We start from the raw sequence: 27,647 nt of genomic DNA on the forward strand, positions 1-27,647 counted from the left end.
TCAAGCTTCAAGAGGGTCTTTCTCTAGAACAGAGGAACCCAGACCTTGTGTTTTGTTCCGACGCCTTGGACTCGGGGTGGGGAGCAACACTGGGAAAGTTGGAGATCTCTGATGCCTGGACAAAAGAACAGGCGATCCTCCATATAAATCAGAAGGAGCTGTTGGCAGTCTTGTTAGCTCTCAAAGGATTCGAAGAGTCAGTCCTGAACAGAGTGGTACAGGTCAACTCCGACAACACTACGGCATTGGCCTACATAGACAAGCAAGGCGGAACCCACTCGAGGTCTCTTTATGAGACGTTGAGAGAGCTCCTTTACTGGTCCAGAGAAAGGAATGTGAGTCTAGTCACAAGATTTATTCAAGGGGAAAGAAATGTGATGGCAGACAGTCTGAGCAAAAAGGGTCAAGTCTTGTCTACAGAATGAACGCTTCATCAGGAAGTCTGTAAGAGCCTGTGGCAGACGTGGGGTCGTCCTTGCATAGACCTGTTTGTAACAATGAAAACGAAGAGGCTGGAGACTTACTGTTCTCCAGTGCCAGATCCTGGAGCAGTTCACATCGACGCATTCCTCATGAACTGGTCCCACCTAGATGTGTGTGCTTTTCCACCATTCAAGATAGTACACAAGTTGATTAAAAAATTTGTGTCGCACGAGGGCACCAGAATGACTCTAGTGGCCCCCTTTTGGCCCACAAGAGAATCATTCACAGAAGTACTGGAATGGATGTTGGACTCACCGAGAAGCCTCCCTTTGAGAGTAGATCTACTCAAACAACCCCACTTGAAAAGGTACCATCAAAACCTCCAAGTTCTACATCTAACTGCCTTCAGACTATCGAAAAACTCACGAGATCTAGAGGTTTTTCGAAGGAAGCAGCTAGTGCGATTGCGAGAGCAAGGAGATCTTCCACCATCAAGATTTACCAATCCAAGTGGGAGGTTTTTAGAGAATGGTGCAGAGACAACTCTGTTTCCTCTTCCAATACCTCTGTGACTCAGATAGCTGACTTCCTTCTGTACCTTAGAAGGAGGTGTAAGTTTTCGACCTCAACCATCAAGGGATACAGTAGCATGTTAGCTGCCGTCTTCAGACATAAGAATTTGGATTTGTCTAATAATAAAGATCTCCAGAACCTTCTCAGATCCTTTGAAATTACTAAGGAAGGACATCAGGAATCTCCAGCCTGGAATCTGGACGTAGTCCTGAAGTTCCTAATGAGTAGCAGGTTCGAACCTTTGCATTCAGCCTCATTAAAGGACCTCACCATGAAGACTCTCTTTTTAGTCAGTTTGGCGACAGCAAAAAGGGTCAGTGAAATTCATGCCTTCAACAAAAATGTAGGCTTTAGAGATAACAAGGCTATCTGCTCCTTACAGCTGGGTTTTCTGGCAAAGAACGAACACCCTTCACAACCCTGGCCCAAGGCTTTTGAGATTCTAAACCTTTCGGATTTGGTTGGAAAAGAATTAGAGAAGGTCCTGTGTCCGGTAAGAGCCCTGAAGTTTTACCTGGAGAGAACGAAGGATTTATGTGGTAAGTCAGAAGCACTTTGGTGCTCAGTCAAAAAGCCTTCTCTACAAATGCCAAAGAATGCGCTCTCCTTCTTCATCAGGCTCTTAATAAGGGAAACTCATTCACATTTTAGTGAGGCGGATCTCAAGCTTCTGATGGTAAAAGCACATGAGGTTAGAGCAGTAGCAACGTCTGTAGCCTTCTAGCAGAATAGGCCTTTGTCAAGCTTTTGAAGGTCAAGGCACATGAGGTTAGAGCTGTAGCAACGTCTGTAGCCTTCTAGCAGAATAGGTCTTTGTCAAGCTTTTGAAGGTCAAGGCACATGAGGTTAGAGCTGTGGCAACGTCTGTAGCCTTCTAGCAGAATAGGTCTTTGTCAAGCTTTTGAAGGTCAAGGCACATGAGGTTAGAGCAGTAGCAACCTCTGTAGCCTTCAAAGAGAATAGGTCCTTGCAGAGTATCATGGACACGACATTCTGGAGGAGCAAATCAGTGTTTGCCTCACACTATCTGAAACAAGTCCAGACTCTTTACGAGGACTGCTACACTCTGGGACCATTCGTAGCAGCGAGTGCAGTAGTGGGGGAAGGATCCACCACTACAATCCCATAACCTGATAACTTTTTTCTTCTCTTGGAACTGTTGTATTTTTTGTGGTTGTTTGTGGAGACTGGACGCAGTCTTCCACAAACGTTGATTTGCAGTCAGGTGGTCAGTTTGTTCCTTGAGAGCACCTGGAACAAGGGTATTGGAAGAGGTATTGTTACATAGAGGTTATACACCAGTTTGACAGCTCCTACAGGTCTTCAGCCCCCTGGGTGGATCGCTGGATCTCTTAAGGAAAGCGGACATAATGAGGCAGGAAATCATTAAAGTCAGCTTCCTTAACAGGTACAAACCCTTAAGCTTGTTTATTAACTCTTAAGTAAATTCCAACAATGTTGGCTGTCTCTGACCCTCCACCAAAGGTGTCAATCAGCTATATATATAACTACCAGATAAGTTAGATGTTTAAAAATTATATTTTAAATATTTAACTTAGCCGGTGAATATATATAGCTGCAACTCTGTTGCTCGACAGACAAAAAAACAGTAAAACTCGCCAGCGATCGCTATACAGGTTGCGGGTGTGCCCACCAGCGCCAACTGTCGGCCAGATACCATACTCGATGTAAACAAAGACTCAATATCTTCTCTGTCGACGTGTCGACAAGACGTACTTTACTCGCTGTTGAAACCTGGAGTTTTTCCCATCATATTTGGTGAAGTACTTTATTTTGGTTATGAGCTTTCGCAGTACAGGGTTTTTCTTCAAATAAATCCTTGAACTCTTTTTTGTATCGGATTCATTGTTGATGACTTAGATCGTTTTTTGGATTTTTCCCTTGACCAATTCAAAATGGCTGACCTTTCACAAGTTCCCAAGTTTAGAAAATGCAATGCTAGGGACTGTCATAGGCGTCTTCCAAAGGCTTCTCTCGACCCTCACACTGTTTGTTCCAATTGTCGGGGTAAAACCTGTCAATTGGAAGATCGGTGTGAGGAATGCGTGGGCCTTTCGGAATTCGATTTTATCGAATTTGAGAAGTATACACGCAGACTAGAGAGAGATAGGGTAAGGAGAAGTTCTTCTAGGTCGGTAGATTTTTCCTCTCCTCATGCCCCTCAACCTAATCCTTCCCCTGTAGTGGTTGTTCCTAACCCCCCTCCTAGCACTCAGGAACCATCGATGGCTGACATGATGCGAGCTATCCATGCCTTGGGGGAGAGAGTCGAGTCCCTCGCAAGTGACCGCAATCAACTCATGGCGGATGTAAAGGAACTAAAGTGCCAAAGTGCCGCGGGAAGTGATAAAGTGCCTAGTGTTTCTCAAAGTGTTGTGAACAGTGTTGCGCTTGAGGGTTCGTCTGTTCGTGCCTGTCGTCCTCCTAGTCCGGGACCTCTTGCAAGCTCCCAAGCCCAGGGGAGAAGCAATGTCGTACGACGCATGGGTTCGAGAGGCCTTGATCAGCGAACAGACGTTCCCTCTATGGTATCAGGCGTATCTCCCCAAGATCGCCCCTACCAACGTAAGACGAGAGAGCCCGTTTTTACCTCGTCGTCCGAAGGTGTTTCTCGTAAGAAACTTTGGACCAAGGTCTCACGACCTTTGAAACGTTAGTCGGTCCCTTCAGGACAAGTCCAACGTCCCAGTTGTAGCCACTGGGTCAGTTCGGACTCGTTGCCGTCATCTGATGACTGCTCGCCGCCTAAGAGAGGCAAAGCGGTACCGCCTTAGTCGCTCACCCCGTCTGTTGCCGCACCTGCGGCCGTAGACCCTAAATGGGTATTGCTACAGGACATGCAGTCCAAGCTTGCGTCCTTGATGGAGGACTTCAATGCGGAGAAGGTTGCTGCTGAACCTTCTGGCCAACAACCATCCAAGCGGTCTGTTGTGCGTCCTGTTGACGCTGAGGTAACTTTCTCGCGTCTACCTGTTGAGGTTGTTCCCCCACCCATGCGACCCAGTGTGGTTTGCCAGCCGCACGTTGACGTTAGGCGACGCACGGAGGTGGTTGTTGACGTTCAGGACGTTCAACAACCATCAGAGGTGACTTGTTTTGACGCGGTGCGTCAACCTCCGCAACCCGGTATGGTGTTGACTGCCTAACCCAGACGGTCTAAACAGTCTCGGGTGGACGCTGTGCGTCCTCGCGCACCCATGGTTGTTGACAGTTCACAGCCTGTGCAGCAGTTCCATGACGTTGCGTCCGGATCCGTCACGCATGCACCAGTGCGACCGGACTCAACGAGCCAAACGTTGCCCACTCCGTTGCCGTTTCCTCATCAGTTTTCGGATGAGGAACTATCAGATGAGGACGTTGCTGAACCGCAAGAGGATCAACCTTCAGAACTTGACGAACCTAAGGCAACTCAACCATCATTGGACTTTAGAAAAGTCATGGCTGTATTTAAGGAGTTGTTCCCTGACCACTTTGTTTCTGTGGCTCCTCGTTCGCCGCCGTCAGAGTTTGTGTTAGGCGTGCCTGCTACCACACCTGCCTTTACTAGACTCGTTCTCTCTCGTTCATCCAAGAGAGCTTTGCGGCTGTTGGGAGATTGGCTAGAGACTAAGAAGAGTTTAGGAAAGACAGCATTTGCCTTTCCCCCATCTAAACTCTCGTCTAGATCGAGCGTCTGGTATGCCACGGGAGAAGTTCTCGGCTTGGGAGTTCCTGCCTCTGCCCAGGGCGACTTCTCAAGTCTTGTAGACTCTCCCCGCCGCCTTGCCATGAGACGCTCGAAGATTTGTTGGTCACCATCGGACCTGGACCACCTTCTTAAAGGGATTTTTAGGGCTTTCGAAGTCTTTAACTTCCTAGACTGGTGCCTAGGAGCCCTGAGCAGGAAGATCTCTTCTGCAGATAAGGACGTTTCTTTGCTCATTATGTCCTGCATGGACAAGGCCGTCCGTGATGGGTCCAACGAGCTAGCCGCCTCATTCACGTCCAGAGTCCTGAAGAAGCGAGAGTCTCTATGTTCTTTCCTGTCCGCTGGAGTGACGCCTTGCCAAAGATCCGAGCTTCTCTTTGCTCCCCTTTCCAAGTGCCTGTTTCCTGAAGTCTTGGTAAAGGAAATTGCCTTATCTTTAGTTCAGAAGGACACCCACGATCTAGTTGCGTCCTCGGCTCGCAAAGCTCCCCCTTTGCCTACATTGTCTGCTAGACCGAGGTTAGACACTCCAGCGTCTCGCTTTATTCCGCCCTTTCGTGGCAGAGCCTCCAGCAGAGGAGGTGCTCGTGCCGAAGGGAAGCGAGGGAAGAGGAAAGGATCCAAGTCCTCTAAGGGCAGAGTCTGACTGCCCGCAACTTCAGACTTGCAGTAGGAGCCAGACTCAAGAACTTCTGGCAAGCCTGGGAGAAGAGAGGCGCAGATCAACAATCTGTGAAGTTGCTCAGAGAGGGGTACAAGATCCCTTTTGTACGCAAACCCCCTCTAGCGACGTCCCCCATCGATCTCTCTCCCAGGTACAGAGAGGAAGAAAAGAGACAAGCCCTGAAACTGGAAGTGTCTCTTTTGCTAGAGAAGGGAGCGGTGGTCAAAGTCTCGGACCTTCAATCACCGGGGTTTTACAACCGTCTCTTCCTAGTATCAAAGAAGACAGGAGGGTGGAGACCGGTGCTAGACGTCAGTGCTCTGAATGTCTTTGTCATAAAGACGAAGTTTTCCATGGAGACCACAAAGTCAGTCTTAGCAGCGGTCAGAAAGGAAGACTGGATGGTCTCGCTAGACCTAAGGGACGCCTACTTCCACATCCCCATTCACTCAGACTCCCAACCTTTTCTGAGATTCGTCTTCGAAGATGTGGTTTACCAGTTTCAGGCCCTGTGCTTTGGCCTAAGCACAGCTCCTCTCGTATTTACGAGGCTGATGAGGAATGTGGCCAAATTCCTCCACTTATCGGACATCCGAGCCTCCCTTTATTTGGACGACTGGCTTCTCAGAGCCTCTTCCAGTCGTCGCTGTCTGAAGGATCTCAATTGGACTCTAGATCTGACCAAGGAATTGGGACTCCTAGTCAATTTGGAAAAGTCGCAGCTGGTCCCATCCCAAACTATTCTGTATTTAGGGATGGAGATTCACAGTCAAGCTTTTCGGGCTTTTCCGTCGGCCCCCAGAATAGATCAAGCCCTGTTTTCCATCCAGAAGATGCTGAAGAAAGAACGCTGCTCAGTCAGGCTGTGGATGAGTCTGGTAGGGACGCTGTCATCCCTGGAGCAATTTGTATCACTAGGAAGACTACACCTCCGTCCTCTGCAATTCCATCTGGCTTTCCACTGGAAAAAGGACAAGACGCTAGAGGCGGTATCGATCCCGATCTCCGGAAAGATGAAGTCTTGTCTGACTTGGTGGAAGGACAATATCAACCTAAGAGAGGGTATTCCCCTGGCTATTCAGTTACCCAACCACGTTCTCTTCTCGGACGCATCGGACTTGGGCTGGGGCACGACGCTGGACGGTCGGGAATGCTCAGGTCTGTGGAACTCGAGTCAGAGGAGCATGCATATCAACTGCAAGGAGCTGTTGGCAGTTCATCTGGCCTTGAAAAGCTTCGAGTATCTCCTTCGAGGCAAAGTGGTGGAAGTAAACTCGGACAACACCACGGCCTTGGCGTACATCTCCAAACAAGGAGGTACCCACTCACTGACGTTGTACGAGATCGCAAGGGACCTGCTCATCTGGTCAAAAGATCGAGACATCTCCCTAGTAACGAGGTTCATCCAGGGCGACTTGAACGTCATAGCAGATTGTCTCAGTCGGAAAGGGCAAGTAATTCCAACCGAATGGACCCTCCACAAGGATGTGTGCAAGAGACTTTGGGCCACTTGGGGTCAACCAACCATAGATCTCTTTGCAACCTCGCTGACCAAGAGGCTTCCAATCTATTGCTCTCCAGTCCCGGACCCAGCAGCAATACATATAGATGCCTTCCTCCTAGATTGGTCACATCTGGATCTCTACGCATTCCCACCGTTCAAGATTGTCAACAAGGTACTGCAGAAGTTTGCCTCTCACGAAGGGACAAGGTTGACGTTAGTTGCTCCCCTCTGGCCCGCGAGAGAATGGTTCACCGAGGTACTTCGATGGTTAGTAGACGTTCCCAGAAGTCTGCCTCTAAGAGTAGACCTTCTACGTCAGCCGCACGTAAAGAAGGTACACCAAAGCCTCCACGCTCTTCGTCTGACTGCCTTCAGACTATCGAAAGACTCTCGAGAGCTAGAGGCTTTTCGAAGGAGGCAGCCAGTGCGATTGCTAGAGCAAGGAGAGCGTCCACCATTAGAGTCTACCAATCGAAGTGGGAAGTCTTCCGAGACTGGTGCAAGTCAGTTTCTGTATCCTCGACCAGTACCTCTGTAGCCCAAATAGCTGATTTTCTCTTATACCTGAGAAAAGGACGATCCCTTTCAGCTCCCACTATCAAGGGCTACAGAAGCATGTTGGCATCGGTCTTCCGGCATAGAGGCTTAGATCTTTCCAACAATAAAGATCTGCAAGACCTCCTTAAGTCTTTTGAGACCACTAAGGAGCGTCGTTTGGCTACTCCTGGGTGGAATTTAGACGTGGTACTAAGATTCCTCATGTCAGACAGGTTTGAGCCTTTACAGTCAGCCTCCCTGAAAGATCTCACTCTTAAGACTCTTTTCCTGGTATGCTTAGCCTCGGCTAAAAGAGTCAGTGAGATTCATGCCTTCAGCAAGAACATCGGATTTTCGTCGGAAAAAGCTACTTGTTCGCTGCAACTTGGTTTTCTAGCCAAAAATGAGCTGCCTTCTCGGCCTTGGCCTAAATCTTTCGATATTCCCAGCTTATCGGAGATCGTAGGCAATGAACTAGAAAGAGTCTTATGCCCTGTTAGAGCTCTTAAGTTCTATCTAAAGCGTACTAAACCTTTACGAGGCCAATCTGAAGCTTTATGGTGTTCAGTTAAGAAACCATCCTTGCCTATGTCAAAGAATGCTTTGTCATACTTTATCAGATTGTTAATACGAGAAGCTCATTCACATCTGAGTGAGGAAGACCGAGCTTTGCTTAAGGTTAAGACGCACGAAGTTAGAGCTGTAGCAACTTCCGTGGCCTTTAAGCAAAATAGATCTCTGCAAAGTATAATGGACGCAACCTATTGGAGAAGCAAGTCAGTGTTCGCGTCATTTTACTTGAAAGATGTCCAGTCTCTTTACGAGAACTGCTACACACTGGGACCATTCGTAGCAGCGAGTTCAGTAGTGGGTGAGGGCTCAACCACTACAATTCCCTAATTCCATATCCTTTTAATCTGTCTCTTGAAATGTTTTTAATGTTGTTTTTTATGGGTTGTCCGGAAGGCTAAGAAGCCTTTCGCATCCTGGTTGATTTGGCGGGTGGTCAAAGTCATTTCTTGAGAGCGCCCAGATTAGGGGTTTGATGAGGTCCTGTGGTATGGGTTGCAGCCCTTGATACTTCAGCTCCTAGGGGTCTGTCAGCATCCTAAGAGGATCGCGAGGCTCCGTAAGGAAGACGTACTTACAAGGCAGAGTAATCGTCTAAGTCGACTTCCTTACCAGGTACCTATTTATTTTGTTTTTGTTATATTGATAACTTCCAAAATGAAATAAAAACTCTTAGCTTATACGATGTAAACATATTTAACTGGTCTCTACCCACCACCCTAGGTGTGAATCAGCTATATATATTCACCGGCTAAGTTAAATATTTAAAAATGATATTTTAATTATAAAATAAATTTTTGAATATACTTACCCGGTGAATATATAAATTAAATGACCCTCCCTTCCTCCCCAATAGAGACGCAGTGGGATGAGAAGAAATTGAGTCTTTGTTTACATCGAGTATGGTATCTGGCCGACAGTTGGCGCTGGTGGGCACACCCGCAACCTGTATAGCGATCGCTGGCGAGTTTTACTGTTTTTTTTGTCTGTCAAGCAACAGAGTTGCAGCTATATATATTCACCGGGTAAGTATATTCAAAAATTTATTTTATAATTAAAATATCATTTTTCATAATAAAATAAACTTTTGAACATACTTACCTGGTAGTTATATATAATTTAATTCCCACCCTCCTCCCCTCTAGAGACCTAAGGGCAGGGAAGATCTGAGGAATAGTTGGAATGGTTCCAGGTACCTGGGTAGAGGGCGCACAGGTGGTACACCTGGCTACCCAATCGGCGATTGCCACGAGTTTTGAAATTCTGCCGTGACGTCAGGGACTAAGGTATATATATAACTAGCAGGTAAGTTCAAAAATTTATTTTATTATGAAAATATCATTTCTCGTTTAAGCCTTTGTGGAGGTCTCCAGACAGAGTTCTGGGTCTTAAGTCGGTTCTTAGACTATTTCTAGCATCGTCGAAGGGAGGTAGTGGATTTACACACATTTTTATTCTTCCACACCAAGGGGGGCAAGAAAGTCTCCTTCGATATTGTGACAGACTTCGCTGCCAAAACCCAGAACCCAGTGGCCTACGTTGTCCCCTCCCTTCGGGAGAAGTCACACGGTGATTGAAAGTAGGGCACTGCAGCGCTGTCCAAAAGGGACCTGACAACATTTCAGGTTGGAGGGTTAGAGTCTTTTTCGTTTGCTGGTTCAAGAAAGAGTTACCAAGGAACCGTCTCTTTTCAGCTTGTGAGATAATCCGTAGAGCATAGAATTCCCCAAGTCAGTAGCCTTGGCTCCATCCCAGCATTCAGGAGAATCCTGTCAGTAGGCCAAGTGTTAGAGGCACCCAAAAGAATAGTTTTTATGTTGCGTAGGAATAAATGACAAGTTTTTAAAGAAATTTGTATTTTTCTTAATTATATAAACCTGAGTCTTTAACCAAACGTACCCGCTCAACAACCCCTCTCAGACCTGGGTCGAAGGTCAAAAGAGAATGCTCTCCGACTGGAGATGGGGGTTAGGGCTCCTCGACCCACACCCTCACCAGTTGGATAACTGTTTGTTAGCCAAGTTTAACGACCAATTTATGCTCAAGCTGAAGTACTGTACTGTAATCTCCCTAATTAAAGGCCTCGGGTTTGTATTATTATTACTTGCTAAGCTACAACCCTAGTTGGAAAAGCAGGATGCTGTAAGCCCAGAGGCCCCAACAGGGAAAATAGCCCAGTGAGGAAAGGAAATGGGGAAAAGTAAAATATTTGAAGAGCAGTAACAACATTAACATAAATCTTTCATATATAAACTATAAAATCTTTAACAAAACAAGAGGAAGATAGACAAGAGTGCCCGTGTGTACGCTCAAGCAAGAGAACTCTAACCCAAGATAGTGGAAGACCATGGTACTGAGGCTATGGCGCTACCCAAGACTAGAGAACAATGGTTTGATTTTAGAGTGTCCTTCTCCTAGAAGAGCTGCTGACTATAGCTAAAGAGTCTCTTCTACCTTTACCAAGAGGAAAGTAGCCACTGAACAATTAAAGTGCAGCAGTTAACCCATTGGGCGAAGAAGGAATGTTTAGTAATCCAAGTGTTATCAGGTGTATGAGGACAGAGGAGAATATGTAAAGAATAGGCCAGACTATTTGGTGTATGTGTAGGCAAAGGGAAAGAACTGTAACCAGAGAGAAGGAGCCAATGTAGTACCGTCTGGCCAAGTCAAATGACTCCATTAGTCTCTAGTGGTAGTATCTCAACGGGCGGCTGGTGCCCTGGGCAACCTACGCCAAGGGAAAAAAACAAATTAAAAGAAATCTACGGTATTTTTGAAAGAGGAAGGTTCTGGAGACTAGCTGAAGCAGACGTAAAGGAATTCACAGAGGTGGTAGTTTGGCTCTGACTGGACAATCTACAGAAGACTCTTTGTGTTTGTGTGATGCAAAAAGTTGATTCTATTGAATTCATCAGGAATTTGTATGAAAAAAAATTAGCCTTTGTTTTAGAAATTTACATATCCAGATTTTATGTGTTGGTGTTTATTTTTGTAACTCCTTTAATGAATTTCAGGTTTTGTAGTTGGAAAGATGCGTTGGAGAGGAACGAGTCAAGAATATGTCTGAGATTTGAAGAAGAGGTTTGTGATCGCACTGCAATTCTTGTTAGAGTAAAAACATCTTCAAGTTTTGTCCTCTTACAAAACTAGACTATTTGCAATATCTGCGCAGCATTCGATACCAGTTGAGAAGAGAATATTGTACAGAAAGGAACTACAAGATTGAAAGAGAAAGCAGAATAAGGTAATTTTAAGTTTTCAATATTTAACTTAGCCGGTGATTATATAGCTGCAACTCTGTTGCCCGACAGACAACTCTACGGTAAAAACTCGCCAGCGATCGCTACACAGGTTGCGGGTGTGCCCAACAGCGCCATCTGTCGTCCAGATACCCAGTACTCAATGTAAACAAAGACTCAATTTTCTCTCTGTCGAGCTATCGACAAGACGTACTTACTCGCTGTTGCTAAACTGGAGTTTTTTCACAACTAATTGGTGAAGTACTTTATTCTAGTTTTGAGCTTTCGCTATGCAGGTGTTTTATCTTCATCTTAAATCTTGAACTCGTTTTGGATAGATTTAATTATGGTGACAAAGAGAGTATGGACTTTCTTTCACTTTTAAATGGCCGACCCTTCCCTTAGACGGAAGTGTGTTTAGGCTTTTAGTAATTATCTTATCACGTTATAGATTTTCCTCTATATATTTTATATCTCTCCGCCTTTATTAGGCCTCTTCGATTAACTTTCCATTTATTATAAACATATAAAAAATAATTTTAATGTTTTGTTTATATAGACCTTTCCTGAGAGTAGGCGGTCCTAACTTGGAAACCGAAGTTAATCAACGTTGAGCCCTTTATATCGTAATTAGCTTTTAAAGAGCTAAGGATTTAAAACTTTTTAAATGTAATATTTTATGAAAGAATTTCTTTGATAGTCTTCGTACTGTTTTCAAAGATGAACTAACGTTTAGTTTATTTATGCTACGCAGTTGTTGACGTTCAGGACGTTCAACATGCGCTCTATCGTTACGATAGAGAGAGAGTGTATCACGGTTTCACTTTGCAGTAAGAGTAAATCGATTCTGACGTTTTGTTCATTCTTTCTTAGCTTAAATGTTTTAAATTCTATTTTAAAGGAACTTTTTATTTGAAAAACCTTTCAGTTTTTTCCTTTAGTCAAATAACATGTTTTTTTGACGAAATATAATTGGGCTCTTCTCTTAGGTGCAAAATCAAGAGAGAAAGAGAGAGAGAGATAGAGACGGAGGGAGAGAGAGGAGAGAAAACGTTCCGTTCAAGCGGGTAACGTTGTTCTCGAGTTACTCTCGTCCCTAGTCGCTGTACGGGGAGGAAGGATAAAACGTTTTTAGTTTTTTATTCTCGTCCCCAGGCTATGTGCGGTGAGAGATTGAAAACGTAGTTATATGAACTAGTGTTTAGTCTCTTTCCCAACCACTGATTTTTTTTATCTTAAAATATGTTTTCTGTTTTTTGCTGGTATTAATGAGCTTGCATTATACGACTGATTTCGCAATTACTACCTTTTAATGAAGGGTAGAATTGCGTGTTTCAGGTAGAAATCAGTAAAAGTTTCGATTTCAGTGAAATAAGTGCAAAACAGAAAATCGAAGTGATAAAGTGATATGCGCAAAGTGTTACAGTGTTGCGTCCGAGGGTTCGTCTGTTCGTGCCTGTCGTTCACCTAGTCCGGGACCTCTTGCATGCTCCCAAGCCCAGGGGAGAAGTAATGTCAAACGACTTATGGGTTCGAGAGGCCTTGATCAACGAACAGACGTTTTCCCTCTATGGTATCGGGTGTATCTTACCAAGATCTCCCCTACCATAAGACGAGAGAGACGTTGTTTCTCCTCGTCATCCGAAGGCTTTTCGCATAAGAAACCTGTCACAAGGTTTCGAAGCCCTTAAGCGAAAGTCAGTCCTTTCAGGACAGGTCCAGCGTCCTGGTTACAACCATTAGGACAGCTCTGACCCTATGCAGTCATCGGATAACTGCTCGCCGCCTAACAAAAGCGTAACACAGACTCCGAGAGTCTTTTTTTGTTGGCAAAGTGTTGCGGTCACAGACGTTACCCTCGTCTCTTACCACAACCATTTCCGTTGATCCTTAATGGGTTGTATGGCAAGACATGCAGTATATGCTTGCCTCCCTTATGGAAGACTATTCTGCCGATTAGTCCGTTGAGTCTAGCCGTTTATCTCATCGATATCCTGGCTTTCAGGCAACCTAACGTTCCTTTGTGCTTACTGTTGACGTTGGCGTAGCTTAGTCACGTCAGTCAGGTTGTTTAGAACCACACTCGATGCGGTCTCGTGTGGTTTTTCAGCCGCATTTGGACGTTAGGCCACTTGCTGATGCTCCTGTTGACGTTCAAGACGTTCACTAACAATCGGAGTTGACTTGTTTTGACGCTGTGCGTCAACCTCCGCATTCTAGAGTTGTTTTGACTGCTCAGTCTAGGCAGTCAAAGCAGTCTCGAGTGGACGCTGTGCGTCCTCACGCACCTGTTGTGGTTGACAGTTCAGTTGTTGACAGTTCACAGACTGTCAAGCAGTTACATGACGTTGCGTTCTGGTCCGCTACTAATGCACCAGTGAGTGTGGACTCTGCTTGTAAAGCATTACCACCACGGTAGGTCTCTCCCTTGCTTGAGACTCAGCTTTTATCGGACAAGGTTCCTGTAGATGAGGAAGTTGCTGTTCCCCCTCCTACTGATATTCCCTTGAGGACTCTGTCATATGGAGAGGAGCCTAAAGCTGCTTAGCCTCCTATGGACTTTAATTAAATCATGATGATTTTTTTAAGGATCTTTGTCCGGATCTTTTTGTAACTGCTGCTCCTCGTTCGCCTAAACGTCAGAGCTTACACTAGGCCTAGCTACTTCGAAGCCGTTGTTTTTAAGCTAGTGCTCTCTCGTTCTCCTAGAGAGCTTTACGTTGGCTAGGCGACTGGTTTATCACCAGGAGGAGTTTGGGGGATACAGCCTTTGCTTTCCCTTCTTTTAAACTGGCTTATAGAGCGAGAGTCTGATATGACACGAGAGAAGTTCTCGGCTTGGGAGTTCATGCCTCTGCCCAGATAGACTTCTCAATTCTCGTAGACTCTCCCTGGCGCCTGGCCAGGAGACGCTCCAAGTTGTTTACAGGTCAACTTCACAGCTGTTTTCGAGCCTTTGAAGTTTTGCTGTACAATTATGTCATGCATAACAAGGCTTTCAGGGATGGTAAGCGGTACCGCCTCAGTCGCTAACCCCGTCTGTTGCCACACCTGCTCCCGTAGACCCTAAATGGGCTTTGCTGCAAGACATGCAGTCCAAGCTTGCGTCCTTGATAGAGGACTTTAATGCGGAGAAGGTTGCTACCGAACCTTCTGGCCAACAACCTTCCAACCGGTCGGTTGTGCGCCCTGTTGACGCTGAGGTAACCTACTCGCGTCTGCCAGTTGAGGTGGTTCCTCCACCGATGCGACCCAGTGTGGGTTGCCAGCCGCCCGTTGACGTTAAGCGACGCTCGGAGGTGGTTGTTGACGTTCAGGACGTTCAACAACCAGCAGAGGTGACTTGTTTTGACGCAGTGCGTCAACCTCAGCAACCCGGTAGGGTGTTGACTGCACAACCCAGACGGTCTAGACAGTCTCGGGTTGACGCTGTGCTTCCTCGCGCACCCATGGTTGTTGACAGTTCACAGACTGTGCAGCAGTTCCATGATGTTGCGTCCGGCTCCGTCACGCATCCACCAGTGCGACCGGACTCAGCAACCCAGACGTTGCCCACTCCGTTGCCGTTTCCTCATCAGTTTTCGGATGAGGAACCCTCTGATGAGGACGTTGCTGAACAACAAGACGATCAGCCCCCAGAATAGATCAAGCCCTGCTATCCATCCAGAAGATGCTGAAGAAAGAACGCTGCTCAGTCAGGCTGTGGATGAGTCTGGTAGGGACGCTGTCATCCGTGGAACAATTTGTGTCACTAGGAAGACTACACCTCCGTCCTCTTCACTACCATCTAGCTTTTCACTGGAAAAAGGACAAGACGCTAGAAGCGGTCTCGATCCCGGTTTCCGAAAAGATAAAGTCTTGTCTGACTTGGTGGAAGGACAATATCAACCTAAGAGAGGGTCTTCCCCTGGCTGTTCAGACTCCCAACCACGTTCTCTTCTCGGACGCATCGGACGTGGGCTGGGGCGCGACACTAGACGGTCGGGAATGCTCAGGACTGTGGAACTCGAGTCAGAGGAGCATGCATATCAACTGCAAGGAGCTGTTGGCAGTACATCTGACCTTGAAAAGCTTCAAGTCTCTCCTTCGAGGCAAAGTGGTGGAAGTTAACTCGGACATCACCACGGCCTTGGCGTACATCTCCAAACAAGGAGGTACCCACTCACTGACGTACGAGATCGCAAGGGACCTGCTCATCTGGTCAAAAGGTCAAGACATCTCCCTAGTAACGAGGTTCATCCAAGGCGACTTGAACGTTATAGCAGATTGTCTCAGTCGGAAAGGGCAAGTAATTCCAACCGAATGGACCCTCCACAAGGATGTGTGCAAGAGACTTTGGGCCACTTGGGGTAAAACCATCCATAGATCTCTTTGCAACCTCGCTGACCAAGAGGCTTCCAATCTATTGCTCTCCAGTCCCGGACCCAGCAGCAATACATATAGATGCTTTCCTCCTAGATTGGTCACATCTGGATCTCTACGCATTCCCACCGTTCAAGATTGTCAACAAGGTACTGCAGAAGTTCGCCTCTCACGAAGGGACAAGGTTGACGTTAGTTGCTTCCCTCTGGCCCGCGAGAGAATGGTTCACCGAGATACTTCGATGGTTAGTAGACGTTCCCAGTAGTCTTCCTCTAAGGGTAGACCTTCTACGTCAGCCACACGTAAAGAAGGTACTCCAAAGCCTCCACGCTCTTCGTCTGACTGCCTTCAGACTATCGAAAGACTCTCGAGAGCTAGAGGCTTTTCGAAGGAAGCAGCCAGTGCGATTGCTAGAGCAAGGAGAGCTTCTTCCATTAGAGTCTACCAATCGAAGTGGGAAGTCTTCCGAGACTGGTGCAAGTCAGTTTCTGTATCCTCGACCAGTACCTCTGTAGCTCAAATAGCTGTTTTTCTCTTATACCTGAGAAAAGGACGATCCCTTTCAGCTCCCACTATCAAGGGCTACAGAAGCATGTTGGCATCGGTCTTCCGGCATAGAGGCTTAGATCTTTCCAAACATAAAGATCTGCAAGACCTCCTTAAGTCTTTTGAGACCACCAAGGAGCGTCGTTTGGCTACCCCTGGATGGAATTTAGACGTGGTACTAAGATTCTTCATGTCAGACAGGTTGGAGCCGTTACAATCAGCCTCCCTGAAAGATCTCACTCTTAAGACTCTTTTCCTGGTATGCTTAGCCTCGGCTAAAAGAGTCAGTGAGATTCATGCCTTCAGCAAGAACATAGGATTTTCATCAGAAAAAGCCACTTGTTCGCTACAACTTGGTTTTCTAGCCAAAAATGAGCTGCCTTCTCGGCCTTGGCCTAAATCTTTCGATATCCCCAGCTTATCGGAGATCGTAGGCAATGAACTAGAAAGAGTCTTATGCCCTGTTAGAGCTCTTAAGTTCTATTTAAAGCGTACTAAACCTTTACAAGGCCAATCTGAAGCTTTATGGTGTTCAGTTAAGAAACCATCCTTGCCTTTGTCAAAGAATGCTTGGTCAGACTTTATCAGATTGTTAATACGAGAAGCTCATTCACATCTGAGTGAGGAAGACCGAACTTTGCTTAAGGTGAAGACGCACGAAGTTAGAGCTGTAACAACTTCCGTGGCCTTTAAGCAAAATATATCTCTGCAAAGTATAATGGACGCAACCTATTGGAGAAGCAAGTCAGTGTTCGCGTCATTTTACTTGAAAGATGTCCAGTCTCTTTACAAGAACTGCTACACACTGGGACCATTCGTAGCAGCGAGTGCAGTAGTGGGTGAGGGCTCAACCACTACAATTCCCTAATTCCATACTCTTTTAATCTTTCTCTTGAAATGTTTTTATTGTTGTTTTTTGGGTTGTCCGGAAGGCTAAGAAGCCTTTCGCATCCTGGTTGATTTGGCGGGTGGTCAAAGTCATTTCTTGAGAGCGCCTAGATTAGGGGTTTTGATGAGGTCCTGTTGTATGGGTTGCAACCCTTGATACTTCAGATCCTAGGGGTCGATCAGCATCCTAAGAGGATCGCGAGGCTCCGTAAGGAAGACGTACTTAAAAGGCAGAGTAATTGTTCAAGTCGACTTCCTTACCAGGTACCTATTTATTTTGTTTTTGTTATTTTGATAACTTCTAAAATGAAATAAAAACTCTTAGCTCATAAAAGTGTAAACATATATTGCTGGTCTCTACCCACCCCCCTGGGTGTGAATCAGCTATATAATCACTGGCTAAGTTAAATATTGAAAAATTTTATTTTGATAATAAAATAAATTTTTGAATATACTTACCCGGTGATTATAAATTAAAGGACCCTCCCTTCCTCCCCAATAGAGACGCAGTGGGACGAGGAGAAAATTGAGTCTTTGTTTACATTGAGTACTGGGTATCTGGACGACAGATGGCGCTGTTGGGCTCACCCGCAACCTGTGTAGCGATCGCTGGCGAGTTTTTACCGTAGAGTTGTCTGTCGGGCAACAGAGTTGCAGCTATATAATCACCGGGTAAGTATATTCAAAAATTTATTTTATTATCAAAATAACATGTTTCGTAGGACTTGTCCATTTGTAGAATTTTTACGCTGAGAACAGTGACAAAGACGATAAAGTTCACAAGGCCCTTTTCATAATAGCCTTTCCTGTTTATAATCCTGTTTAATGAGACTTCCATAAAAGGGAATTCTTTCGAGAACTCTGAAAGTCTTGAAATATCATTTAATTAAAAACAATATTGATTTTATTTCAAAATCGGATTTGTGGAAGTTTGGAGTTGTATTAGGTTATCAATGACAATAGTATTTCTTGTTGATAATATATGGAAGAATAAATCCTTATGTTTTGTTAGAATTTTTTAGTAGGAATTCATTCTTATCAAAACAGCAATTGCTGTTTTTGTGATGAGTGAAATGAAAGTTATCAATTAGTTCATTTGGACTTGTCATTGGATAAGTACTTCTCAGACTCCTCTCATTTATTTCAAGTTCTTTTAAAAAGACTGAAGATATACTGTATACATACAATAGTGTGACATCAGATGGACAGAGGTTTTATGCAAAGTTACCTTAATTCTATTATTGATTTAATCTGACCGTGATAATATTTTTGTAATAATTTAGTACTGAAATGTAAGAGCCAAGATGAAAGCTATGAATTCAAAGAAGTGGTTTATTTGGTTGTGCTCAATGTGGTGAAGGAAGTGGTAAAGGAATAGTAATTTAATGTAGAGTTTCAATTAGAATAAGATGGAAACTAAAGTTGAAAATATACAAGCATTGACAGAAAGTGTACCGGGAGAATTTCCGAGTTTCCCGGTAAAGTCTCAGAGTGACGAAGACGAAACAGAAACGCATTTGTTCGTTACAACTTTCAGTGAGGAAAAACTGTTTTTTCCATCCAGTAAAGTGGAAATTAAAACAGAAAATATCCAGACTTACGAGGAATATGGAGAAGAAAGCACGCTAGGAGACGATGGCGACCCAGCAAAATTTTCACGAGAAGGAACTTTTACAGAAAAGGAAAAGGGGCAGCCTTTTCTTCCTGACAATATCAGCGATAAAGAAGTAAAAGAAGACCTGTATTTAGAATCTGGAAAGGTTTTGACTTTTAGCAGTGAGCAGCCTTCTGCTGAGAAGGGCAATATAAAAGAAAATCAGTTTGTGTGTGATGTGTGCGGAAAACACTTCAGTTACAAGTGCAATCTTAAGAATCACCTGATGTTGCACACGGGCGACAAACCGTTTCGTTGCAAGGAATGTGGCAAGAGATTCTGACAGAAAGGTCACCTCGTCGGGCACGAGAGAAGAGCCCACACTGGCGAGAAACCCTTTTCTTGCCCCGAGTGCGGCAAAAGCTTTTCTCTGAAAGATTCTTTGAGCAGGCACATGAAGACTCACGCTGAAGAGAAGCCGTTCGACTGCCTCGCCTGTTGTAAGTCGTTCTGCGTGAAGATGAACTTTAAACTGCATCTGAGAACCCGTACGGGCATCAAGCCATTCAACTGCAGTGAATGTGGAAAAAGTTTCATAAGGAAGCATGAATTGCTCAGACGCGCGCATCCATTTGAGCGAGAGGCCGTTTGTCTGCATAGAATGTGGGAAAAATTTCGTGGGGGAGCCCGAACTGAAGAAACACTTACGGACCCATGAGGAAAAGTTGTTTGTTTGCGAGGAATGCTGGGAGAGATTCAGGCTGGAGTCTATGCTATGCAAACACATGGGAATTCACATGGGGGAAAAGCCGTATTTCTGCAACGAGTGCGGAAAGACGTTCCGATTCCATTCGGGCTTCTACCAGCATATCCGAACCCACAGCGGGGAAAAGCCGTACGTCTGCAAGGAATGCGGGAAGAGCTTCGTTGGCAAAAGTGGCCTGAACAAACACACCAGAACGCGCACGGGGGAGAGACCATTCGTGTGTGCAGTTTGTGGGAGGCGATTCATTCAGAATGGCAACCTCCGGCGTCATGTACGAACGCATACGGGGGAGAAGCCCTTTGTGTGCGGCGTTTGTGGAAAGAGATTCAACATCAAGTATGAGATGACGAAGCACGAAAAGACTCACGCGGTGAAGCGGCACGTGTGTGAGAGGTGCGGAGAAGCCTTCGACAAGAAAGTTGCCCTCAAGAGACATTTGAGGTCCCAAAAAGGTGGAAAGGCATGTGTTTACACTGTCGTCGAGAGTGTGTGAAAAGATTTTGCCTGAATGTTGGGTAGAATGTATTTGTTTTGTATTTTATTGATAGGAAAAAATGGAATACGATATCAACACTGTATGTACTCTTGTTGTATACTGTACAGTACTGTATTGATAAATTACAATGGTAAATATTGTATGTTTGCCAGAAATATTGAATGAAATTATAACTGGAATTATATTTCTCCAATTGCATTAAAATTTTATACTAACAAATTGAAGAGACGTCATTAAGCAGGGACATAGTATTTGAAAATTGAGGTTAATGGAATATACTTCTAGACATCTGTTTCCTACACAGACGTGATGTCAAAGAGAGCGAAGATGGAAGGTGGGTGTCTTGAGTGTTGCAGAAGTATTAGTCCTACTTACTGGAGGTCATGGTAATCAGGAGGAGAGAATAATCACCTAACTGAAGCACCCTGAGAATTACCGGATTCCACGGAGTAAGTGGAAGATGCTGAGCCTATTAATGTTTAAGCAAGGAGGGATGCTCCTCTTCATTTGCTCTTGCGTGTGTACAAAACATCGTCCTTTGAAGAGGAGTATGTTTTTATTGTTAAATTTGAACAGCCATCCAATATTTAGCGAGGTTGATGCGGTGGTTAGAGGGAGGTAGGAGGTGGAGACCCACCCGCCTGCCCAACTGTATCACTGCAATTTTGTCTTTGGCTGCAAAGAGTACGGTCGTACTCAATGCTGTTCTTCAGACTGTTGGGAAATTTTTTACTTCGCTCAAGATAGGCGTTTGTTTTATTTTGTGTTTGTTCCGTAACCGAAATACAAACCACGCTATTTACATTGGGTTTACCTTTTAGCGCAGCTGAAATGGCGAGCCATTAGAATTTAACGAGGGTGTATTACCCCCGCGCTAGTTAGCGGGGGGTAGGGGAGTGGTAGCTAGCTACCCCTCCCCCCCCTCACACACAGATGAATGCTCACTTTCACTTTTGGCTCGGACTGAGACAGACGTCTCTGTCTTGGTCCTCTCTTGGCAGCCTTTGTTTGTTTTGTCTTTACTTAATCGCTTACTTTTCTTTTACTCAATATATATGTAAACATGTTTTCATGTTTGTATATATATTTGAGTATAGAAATCTGTAAGTTTCCTTTTCAGAGTTGTGTGTGTAGTGTACGATATCTACGTGGAGTCCTCGGCAGTTAGGCCACCACGGCGTAATTTTATGGGTTGCGATCGAGTTTGACTTCGGTCTTTCTCTCTCTCTCTCTCTCTCTCTCTCTTGAGGTCGTTCACCCTTTTACTACGTGTTACTACGCCCTTGTAGCTTCCTTTCCGTGTGGGGGGGTTGCTACGCCGTACGTTTGTCTCAATTAGTTTATGAATCTAATTGTAGTTGTTAATTTTTCAGCTTGTAGAACGATTCCTTTCGGGGTTTTCGTTCTTTCTTTAGTGTTCATTAATTTTTTAATTACATAATTACATAGTTTCATAATTATAATTGTTATAATTCTGTTTTGGTTACAGCTCTCCTTCCGTGAGTGTAAGTGGTTGTGAGGGCACGTGCCTGTTGTGTAATTCTTGTTCCTTTCCCTCGGCATTATTCTTCGGAGCCTTCCCGGGGCAATGAATGTGTACTAATGATTTTTTTGGGCTCAAGCCATGGCGTCCTGATGGAAGGTTCCTGTTTGGTAGCTTCCTTGGGTATAAGACTACTAAGATATTCCCAGAGAATTTAACCACAGGTTATCACAGAATTCTAACTTCTGGAGCGAGTATCTCAAAGGTTTCCCTTTAAGACATCGTAATACAACAGGGGACACGCATGTCTGAACGTGCCACATAGCTATCTCCACCCCGAACAGAGTTAATGCTTCGGTGTGTAAGGGCTGAGAATAGCTGGGAGCCGTTCCACAGCTAATCTCACTCGTGGCTACTACTGATACTCGAGACGTAAACAAACGGACGCCATTGCTCTAATGACGTCACGCCCGTCTCCATCCTTTGTTTAGTAGCTGCCCTACTTAGACGGATTTTCCCTTGTGTTATCTTTATCGCTTTGCATCTTCGCTATGTCGTTACCTTCAGCCTCGCCTTCTTCTGGAAAGTTGAGTACAAGGTTCCAGTATTGTTTTATTAAGCTCTGGCCGTAAAGTAAATATTATTTTGCGAAATAATTGATGTTTTGTGGCAGAGCTGTGCCTCTACCGGACCCGCCATTTTATGGCGTCGTTGTTGTTTTGCATGTCTTATTTAGTTAGCCACAACAACGCTTCCGGCATTATATACTAATCGAATACATTAGTTTATTTAGTCTTCATAGCTAGGAACTTTTATATCGTGTTTAGACGCTTCTTATCGGTCATCGATTGACCTCATACCAGTCGGCTACTATAGCCCCCAGGCCAGGAGCCTACATACAAGTGTTCATGCATGATTTATTAGTGATCCTAGACTAAGTTATGAAGATAGTGGCATTATTATTTTACAATACTTTTGACAGTGATGCAAATGTTTTCGCCTTCAGGGACCATATAGGGGATAGGCTAGTCAGTGATTCTTTCTAGCCTAACCTAATATTAGGACCCCTATATGCTTCCTTCATCCCCTGCCTTGGCATTCCCTCTATTTAGCCTTGATCCCTTTTCTGAGTTAAGGGATTAATTGTCTAATAGAGTATATATCGCCTCTCTGTCCTCCCTAAAGGAATGAACCCCCTTTAGGGCTGCGTCTGAGAGTGAGGTTAGGCTAGCCTACCTCTATGGCTAGGATAGTCTATGACTTTCCTGCGATAGCGATATGTCTTCTTCCTTGCCTAGTTCAGGACTTTTAGCCCTGTTCTAGGTTGGGTTAGGAAGGTTTCTCTGTTCCATGCTGAAACGGTACTCTTGCACCGTTTTAGCCGATCAGCCTGATCTTAGGTTAGGGAGTGTCCTCCCTTCCCTTAGTGGCCGCTCTGGTACAGAAACCCTTCCTGGGAAGACTTCTCTCTTCTCCCTCCCCACCTATCTCTTGTATAGCCTAGCCTATGCTTAGGTTAGTTTATACTCATCTGTCCCCTGTCCTACAACTCCTCCTTAGGGTGGAAGAGTAGGGCTACCCGAGCTTCCTTGTGCAGTCCACTCTGGTACATATACCCTCATAGTGTCCTATAAGGTTAGTTACTAGTATAGTTCTGCATATGGGAGTCTCCCCCCCCCCCTCTTGGGTGTTCCCTAGCCCTCCCTTGGGCTACCTAGCTCCCGGTCCCTAGTGACCCCTGCTCATGGATGTTAGAGCCTGCCTCTATCATGGGTACACCCCCTCAGGGAGGGGGAGGGATGTCTGGAACCCTGACGGTACTTCCTGCATCCCTTCCCCCCTCCCCCTGTCTCTCTTTCTATCTGGGTGCCGGTCTCTTGCCGCCTCTACTGTCGGCAATACCTGCCTCCTATTTGGTGACTTCCCTACCCTTGCCGCCAGCCCCCCGTGTACCGAGGGACTGCCGGCTGCCGCCGGCTACCAACGGCGGCTCTCCTACTCCTATCTAATCGTCCGCTTGCCGGTCGATCACCGGAGTGCCGGCATATACTGCCGGCAACCCGATTCTGCCTTTACCATCCTTATCCCAGTCACCAACCTGGCATCCTCCGACTGCCGGAGCCGCCGCTTCCTGCCGGCGTGCCGCCGTTGTGCCGGCGGCCGCCATCCTGGTATTTAACTGACTTTTGAAAATCGTCTGTTCTAATGCCAGAATCTATGCTGGAGCGAGCTCCGGCATGCCGGCGGCTTGCCGGATGCCCCGGAGGCGTCAAGAATACTTGCACCCCCTTACTGTAGCTATCATAAGACTAGGATAGCCCTATATCGCAAACAGATAAGCTGCTTCCGCTGTTAAGATCAGTACCTAGTACTGCTCTATTAGTGATCATGCTGTCTCTTTGCATTCTTCTATTTCCAGCAGGCTATGTGCATCTTAGCGCGGCTGGTTGCCAGAAGCAGTTACCCTTTAATGAGGCCTTCTGGCTCTTAACTGGGAACCGAATGAATTCGATCCCAATCTTGTCCTTGGTTTTCCATGGAATTCCAAAATACTAGGAATTCTAGGAAACTATATCCAATGATCTCGGTCATTTGGATTATCCAGGGACCAAGCTTATGGTAACCAGCCGGGCTGGATGCATGGAGCATGTTCTCCTTTACTGTTTTCATTCTCTATGCATCACACTTTCTTTAAGTTAAAATTAATGATTAATATTAACTTAGTTTAAGAGCCATTCTTATGACTCCCCCATACTCATTTTCTCTTTCTTCCACAGGAGGAGCAGATGAAGTGTGACTTCGCCTTCTGCGCTGTGAAACGCCCGCAGTTTTACGGGCATACGGCTTGCAGGACTCACGCCCCTTGTGCAGACAAGAAAGGGGACTTGAAGTTTTGGAATCCACTGGATTGTACGGTCTGCCAGGCCCACCTAGTTGAGGCCTTCCATAACCCTCCCTCAGCGGAGGTTAGAGACATTTCTCGTGAAAAGCTGCGCAAGTGGGTGCGTGGCTTTCAGAAAAATGCTACTGGACCGTACCTGGCCACCGAAGAACTGAGGTCCCTGTTGTTCCCTAAGGCCTCCTCTGACTCAGTGGTACCAAAAGATACAATCCCCACTGTCCAAATTACGGTGGAACCTGATGTGGTCATGGCTCAGTCCATGCACGAGTGTCGTTTAGATTCCGAGGATGATGAACAGATCTCAGACGTCTCGGAAGACACGGAGAAGACGCTTATGGCTCAAGGAGCCGAAGAGGACGAAGACAAGGTGGAGTACACCGAGTCGGAGCTTGGAGCTGCTCCCTCGTCCATCCCTCCTCCTACTCCTACACCGACGGAAATGTCTGTTCCGTCTACCTCCTCAACTCCGGATCCTTCCTCTTCTACCCAAGAACTGATCCAGCTGATTAGAGCCGTCATGGACGACAGGCTGAAGGAGAACCAGGAGTCCATCAGGTCGATGATTGGATCCAGAGAACCGAAGAAGATTTCGGTCAAGGATCTCCCAGCTTGCTCTCATGCCAACCCGTGGAGGTATGCAGAGCATATGGTTATTGCGACCGGCAGAATCTTTGTTAGTGACAAGATCGGCACGGTCCCGTTGGAAGATGTGGAGTTCTTCCCAAGCTTCGAGGCCTACCCGGACTGTTACGTCCGGCTTCGTTCCGAACCTGCCTCGAAGGAAGAGACCGAACCTAAAGAAGAGATAGTGTTCGATCTCGCAAAGGCCCAGGCTATGCTAGCCTCCGCATTTAAGAGTAGGGGCTTTACCTGCTCTAAGCTTCCGGCTTTGAGCAAGAAGCATCCTACGTACGTTGCACCTGACAATGCGGTTCTTCCTTTCTTGGAAAAGGCCTTAGCTGCATGCCTTAAAGCGGCGGAAGAAGGGAAACCCTGCCCTGCACTGGAGGAGTGCAGACCCTTCTCCATCGTGACCCCCCCTGACGCTCGACACTGGAAAGATGTTCAGCATACTTTCGTCGTGGGAAGGCTCGATCCTGACGTCGCCGGACGTCAGTTTAATGAAGACCTCCCTAAGCTCAACGATCATCTCCTTCGCCGGGAACAAGACACGAAGGAGAGGCTTGCGGCATCTCTTTCTCATCAAGTCCAACTGGATGTGATGGCCTGTGACACAAGAGTACCAGATCACTACATGGTACTAGCCAAATCCCACTTACTGACAGTAATGAAGGACTTGTACCACTTCATAAAGGCTCGTAGAGCCTGTCGTGAATTCGTGTTTACCGGTGCCACCGTGAAACACGAACCCCGGAGGCTGATTTCCTCCAACATCTGGGGAAAGCACCTGTTTCCTTCTGACCTGGTCAAGGAAATAACTGACAGAGCCGCCACGGAGAATAGGAACCTTCTCCACAAGTGGGGCATGTCCAGAAAAAGGAAACCCTCTCAGGACGAAGGACCTCAGCCTAAGAGAAAACCTCAAAAACCAAAACCCCAGCAACGTCAGCAACGACGTCAGTTTCCGGGACCCGCTACCTCCCAAGTGGTTGCCCAACCACAACAGACCTTTCAATTGGTCCCCCAACCGGTGTTGTCACAGTCACCGGTCTTCACCCCTGCCTTTGAGCAACCATCCACTACCTTTCATGCCAGAGGTAGAGGCTCGTTCAGGGGTGCAAGCAGAGACGCATCTCGTCGTCCCTCCAGAGGTAGAGGAGGAAAGGGAGCTAGCGGCCGAGGCAACAAGTCCTCGGGACACCAGAAGCAATGAAGTGCTTCCGGTGGGAGGAAGACTCCGCCAATTCCAGGATCGTTGGACCTTCGATCCCTGGGCACACAGCATCATCAAGAACGGTCTAGGCTGGAGTTGGACGCAACCACCCCCAATCTTCCAGCGGTTCTTCCAGCAATCGACCCCCCTTCTGGAAGAATATGTTCTAGACCTCTTGGACAAGAAGGTGATAAGGAAGGTAAAGTCCACCAGGTTCCAAGGGAGACTGTTTTGCGTTCCCAAGAAGGACTCAGACAAACTCAGAGTCATTCTGGACTTATCCCCCCTCAACAAGTTCATAGAGAACAACAAGTTCAAGATGCTGACGCTTCAACAAATAAGGACCCTTCTGCCTCAAGGTTCCTACACGGTCTCTATAGACCTGGCGGATGCCTATTGGCACATTCCAATGAACCATCACGCTTCCTCCTACCTAGGATTTCGACTCCAAAGGAAAAGCTACGCCTTCCGGGCCATGCCATTCGACCTCAATGTGGCCCCGCGGATCTTCACAAAACTGGCGGATGCCATAGTACAACAGCTCCGCCTAAGAAACGTCCAGGTGATGGCCTACCTCGACGACTGGCTAGTATGGGCTCCATCGCCCGAAGAGTGTGCAAAGTCTTGCAACGAAGTTACCCAGTACCTAGAACACCTGGGATTCAAGATCAACGAGAAGAAATCTCGCCTCTCTCCAGCTCAGAAGTTTCAGTGGTTGGGAATCCACTGGAATCTTCAGTCACACCGCCTTTCCATCCCCCAGAAGAAAAGGAAGGAAATAGCAGGGTCTGTCAAGCGACTACTGAAATCCAAACGCATTTCAAGACGACAGCAGGAACGAGTTCTAGGCTCTCTACAATTCGCCTCAGTGACAAACACAGTGCTTCGTGCACAGCTAAAGGATGCCGCGGGAGTCTGGAGACGCTCGGCATCCATCGCTCGAAGAGACCTCAAGAGACGGCTTCCAAACAGACTTCGACGCCTCCTAAAGCCGTGGTCGGAAGCAAAGGCCCTGAAAAGGTCCATTCCTCTCCAACACCCTCCTCCATCACTCAACATCCACACGGATGCCTCACTGGAAGGCTGGGGAGGTCACTCCCACCTGAAACAGGCTCAAGGGACCTGGTCTCCACTATTCAAGACGTTCCACATAAACATCTTGGAGGCCATGGCGGTCCTTCTAACTCTGAAGAAGTTATCCCCGCCGCCCTCGATCCACATCCGTCTAACCCTAGACAACTCGGTGGTAGTTCGTTGTCTCAATCGCCAAGGCTCAAGATCGCCCCAGATAAATCAGGTGCTTCTCCCAATCTTCCGTCTGGCGGAGAAGAAGAAGTGGCACCTGTCTGCAGTTCACCTACAAGGATTCCGCAATGTGACGGCGGATGCTCTATCTCGGACAAACCCGATAGAGTCGGAATGGTCTCTAGACGCAAGATCGTTCTCCTTCATCTCTCACCAAGTCCCAGAACTTCAGATAGATCTCTTTGCAACGAGCGACAACAATCAACTTCCTCTGTACGTAGCCCCGTACGAGGACCCCAAAGCAGAAGCGGT

The 27,647-nt window shown here is 46.4% G+C and overlaps 1 protein-coding gene, 1 long non-coding RNA gene and 1 pseudogene across 4 annotated transcripts in view; 2 read left to right on the forward strand and 1 right to left on the reverse strand.

Moving 5' to 3' along the window:
* LOC137619466 (zinc finger protein 501-like) overlaps window positions 1-27,647 on the reverse strand; it is a 572,135-nt gene that overhangs the window by 137,456 nt on the left and 407,032 nt on the right. The window lies entirely within an intron of this gene.
* LOC137619468 (uncharacterized) overlaps window positions 1-27,647 on the forward strand; it is a 132,546-nt gene that overhangs the window by 6,793 nt on the left and 98,106 nt on the right. For both annotated transcript variants that reach the window (XR_011039911.1, XR_011039912.1), the window contains exon 2: window positions 10,995-11,224. This is a non-coding gene — a long non-coding RNA (uncharacterized lncRNA). The remainder of the gene's footprint in view (window positions 1-10,994; window positions 11,225-27,647) is intronic.
* On the forward strand, window positions 18,213-20,695 carry LOC137619465 (oocyte zinc finger protein XlCOF6-like; annotated as a pseudogene).

Source organism: Palaemon carinicauda, chromosome 26, assembly GCF_036898095.1.
Source record: "Palaemon carinicauda isolate YSFRI2023 chromosome 26, ASM3689809v2, whole genome shotgun sequence".
Classification (NCBI taxonomy): domain Eukaryota; kingdom Metazoa; phylum Arthropoda; class Malacostraca; order Decapoda; family Palaemonidae; genus Palaemon; species Palaemon carinicauda.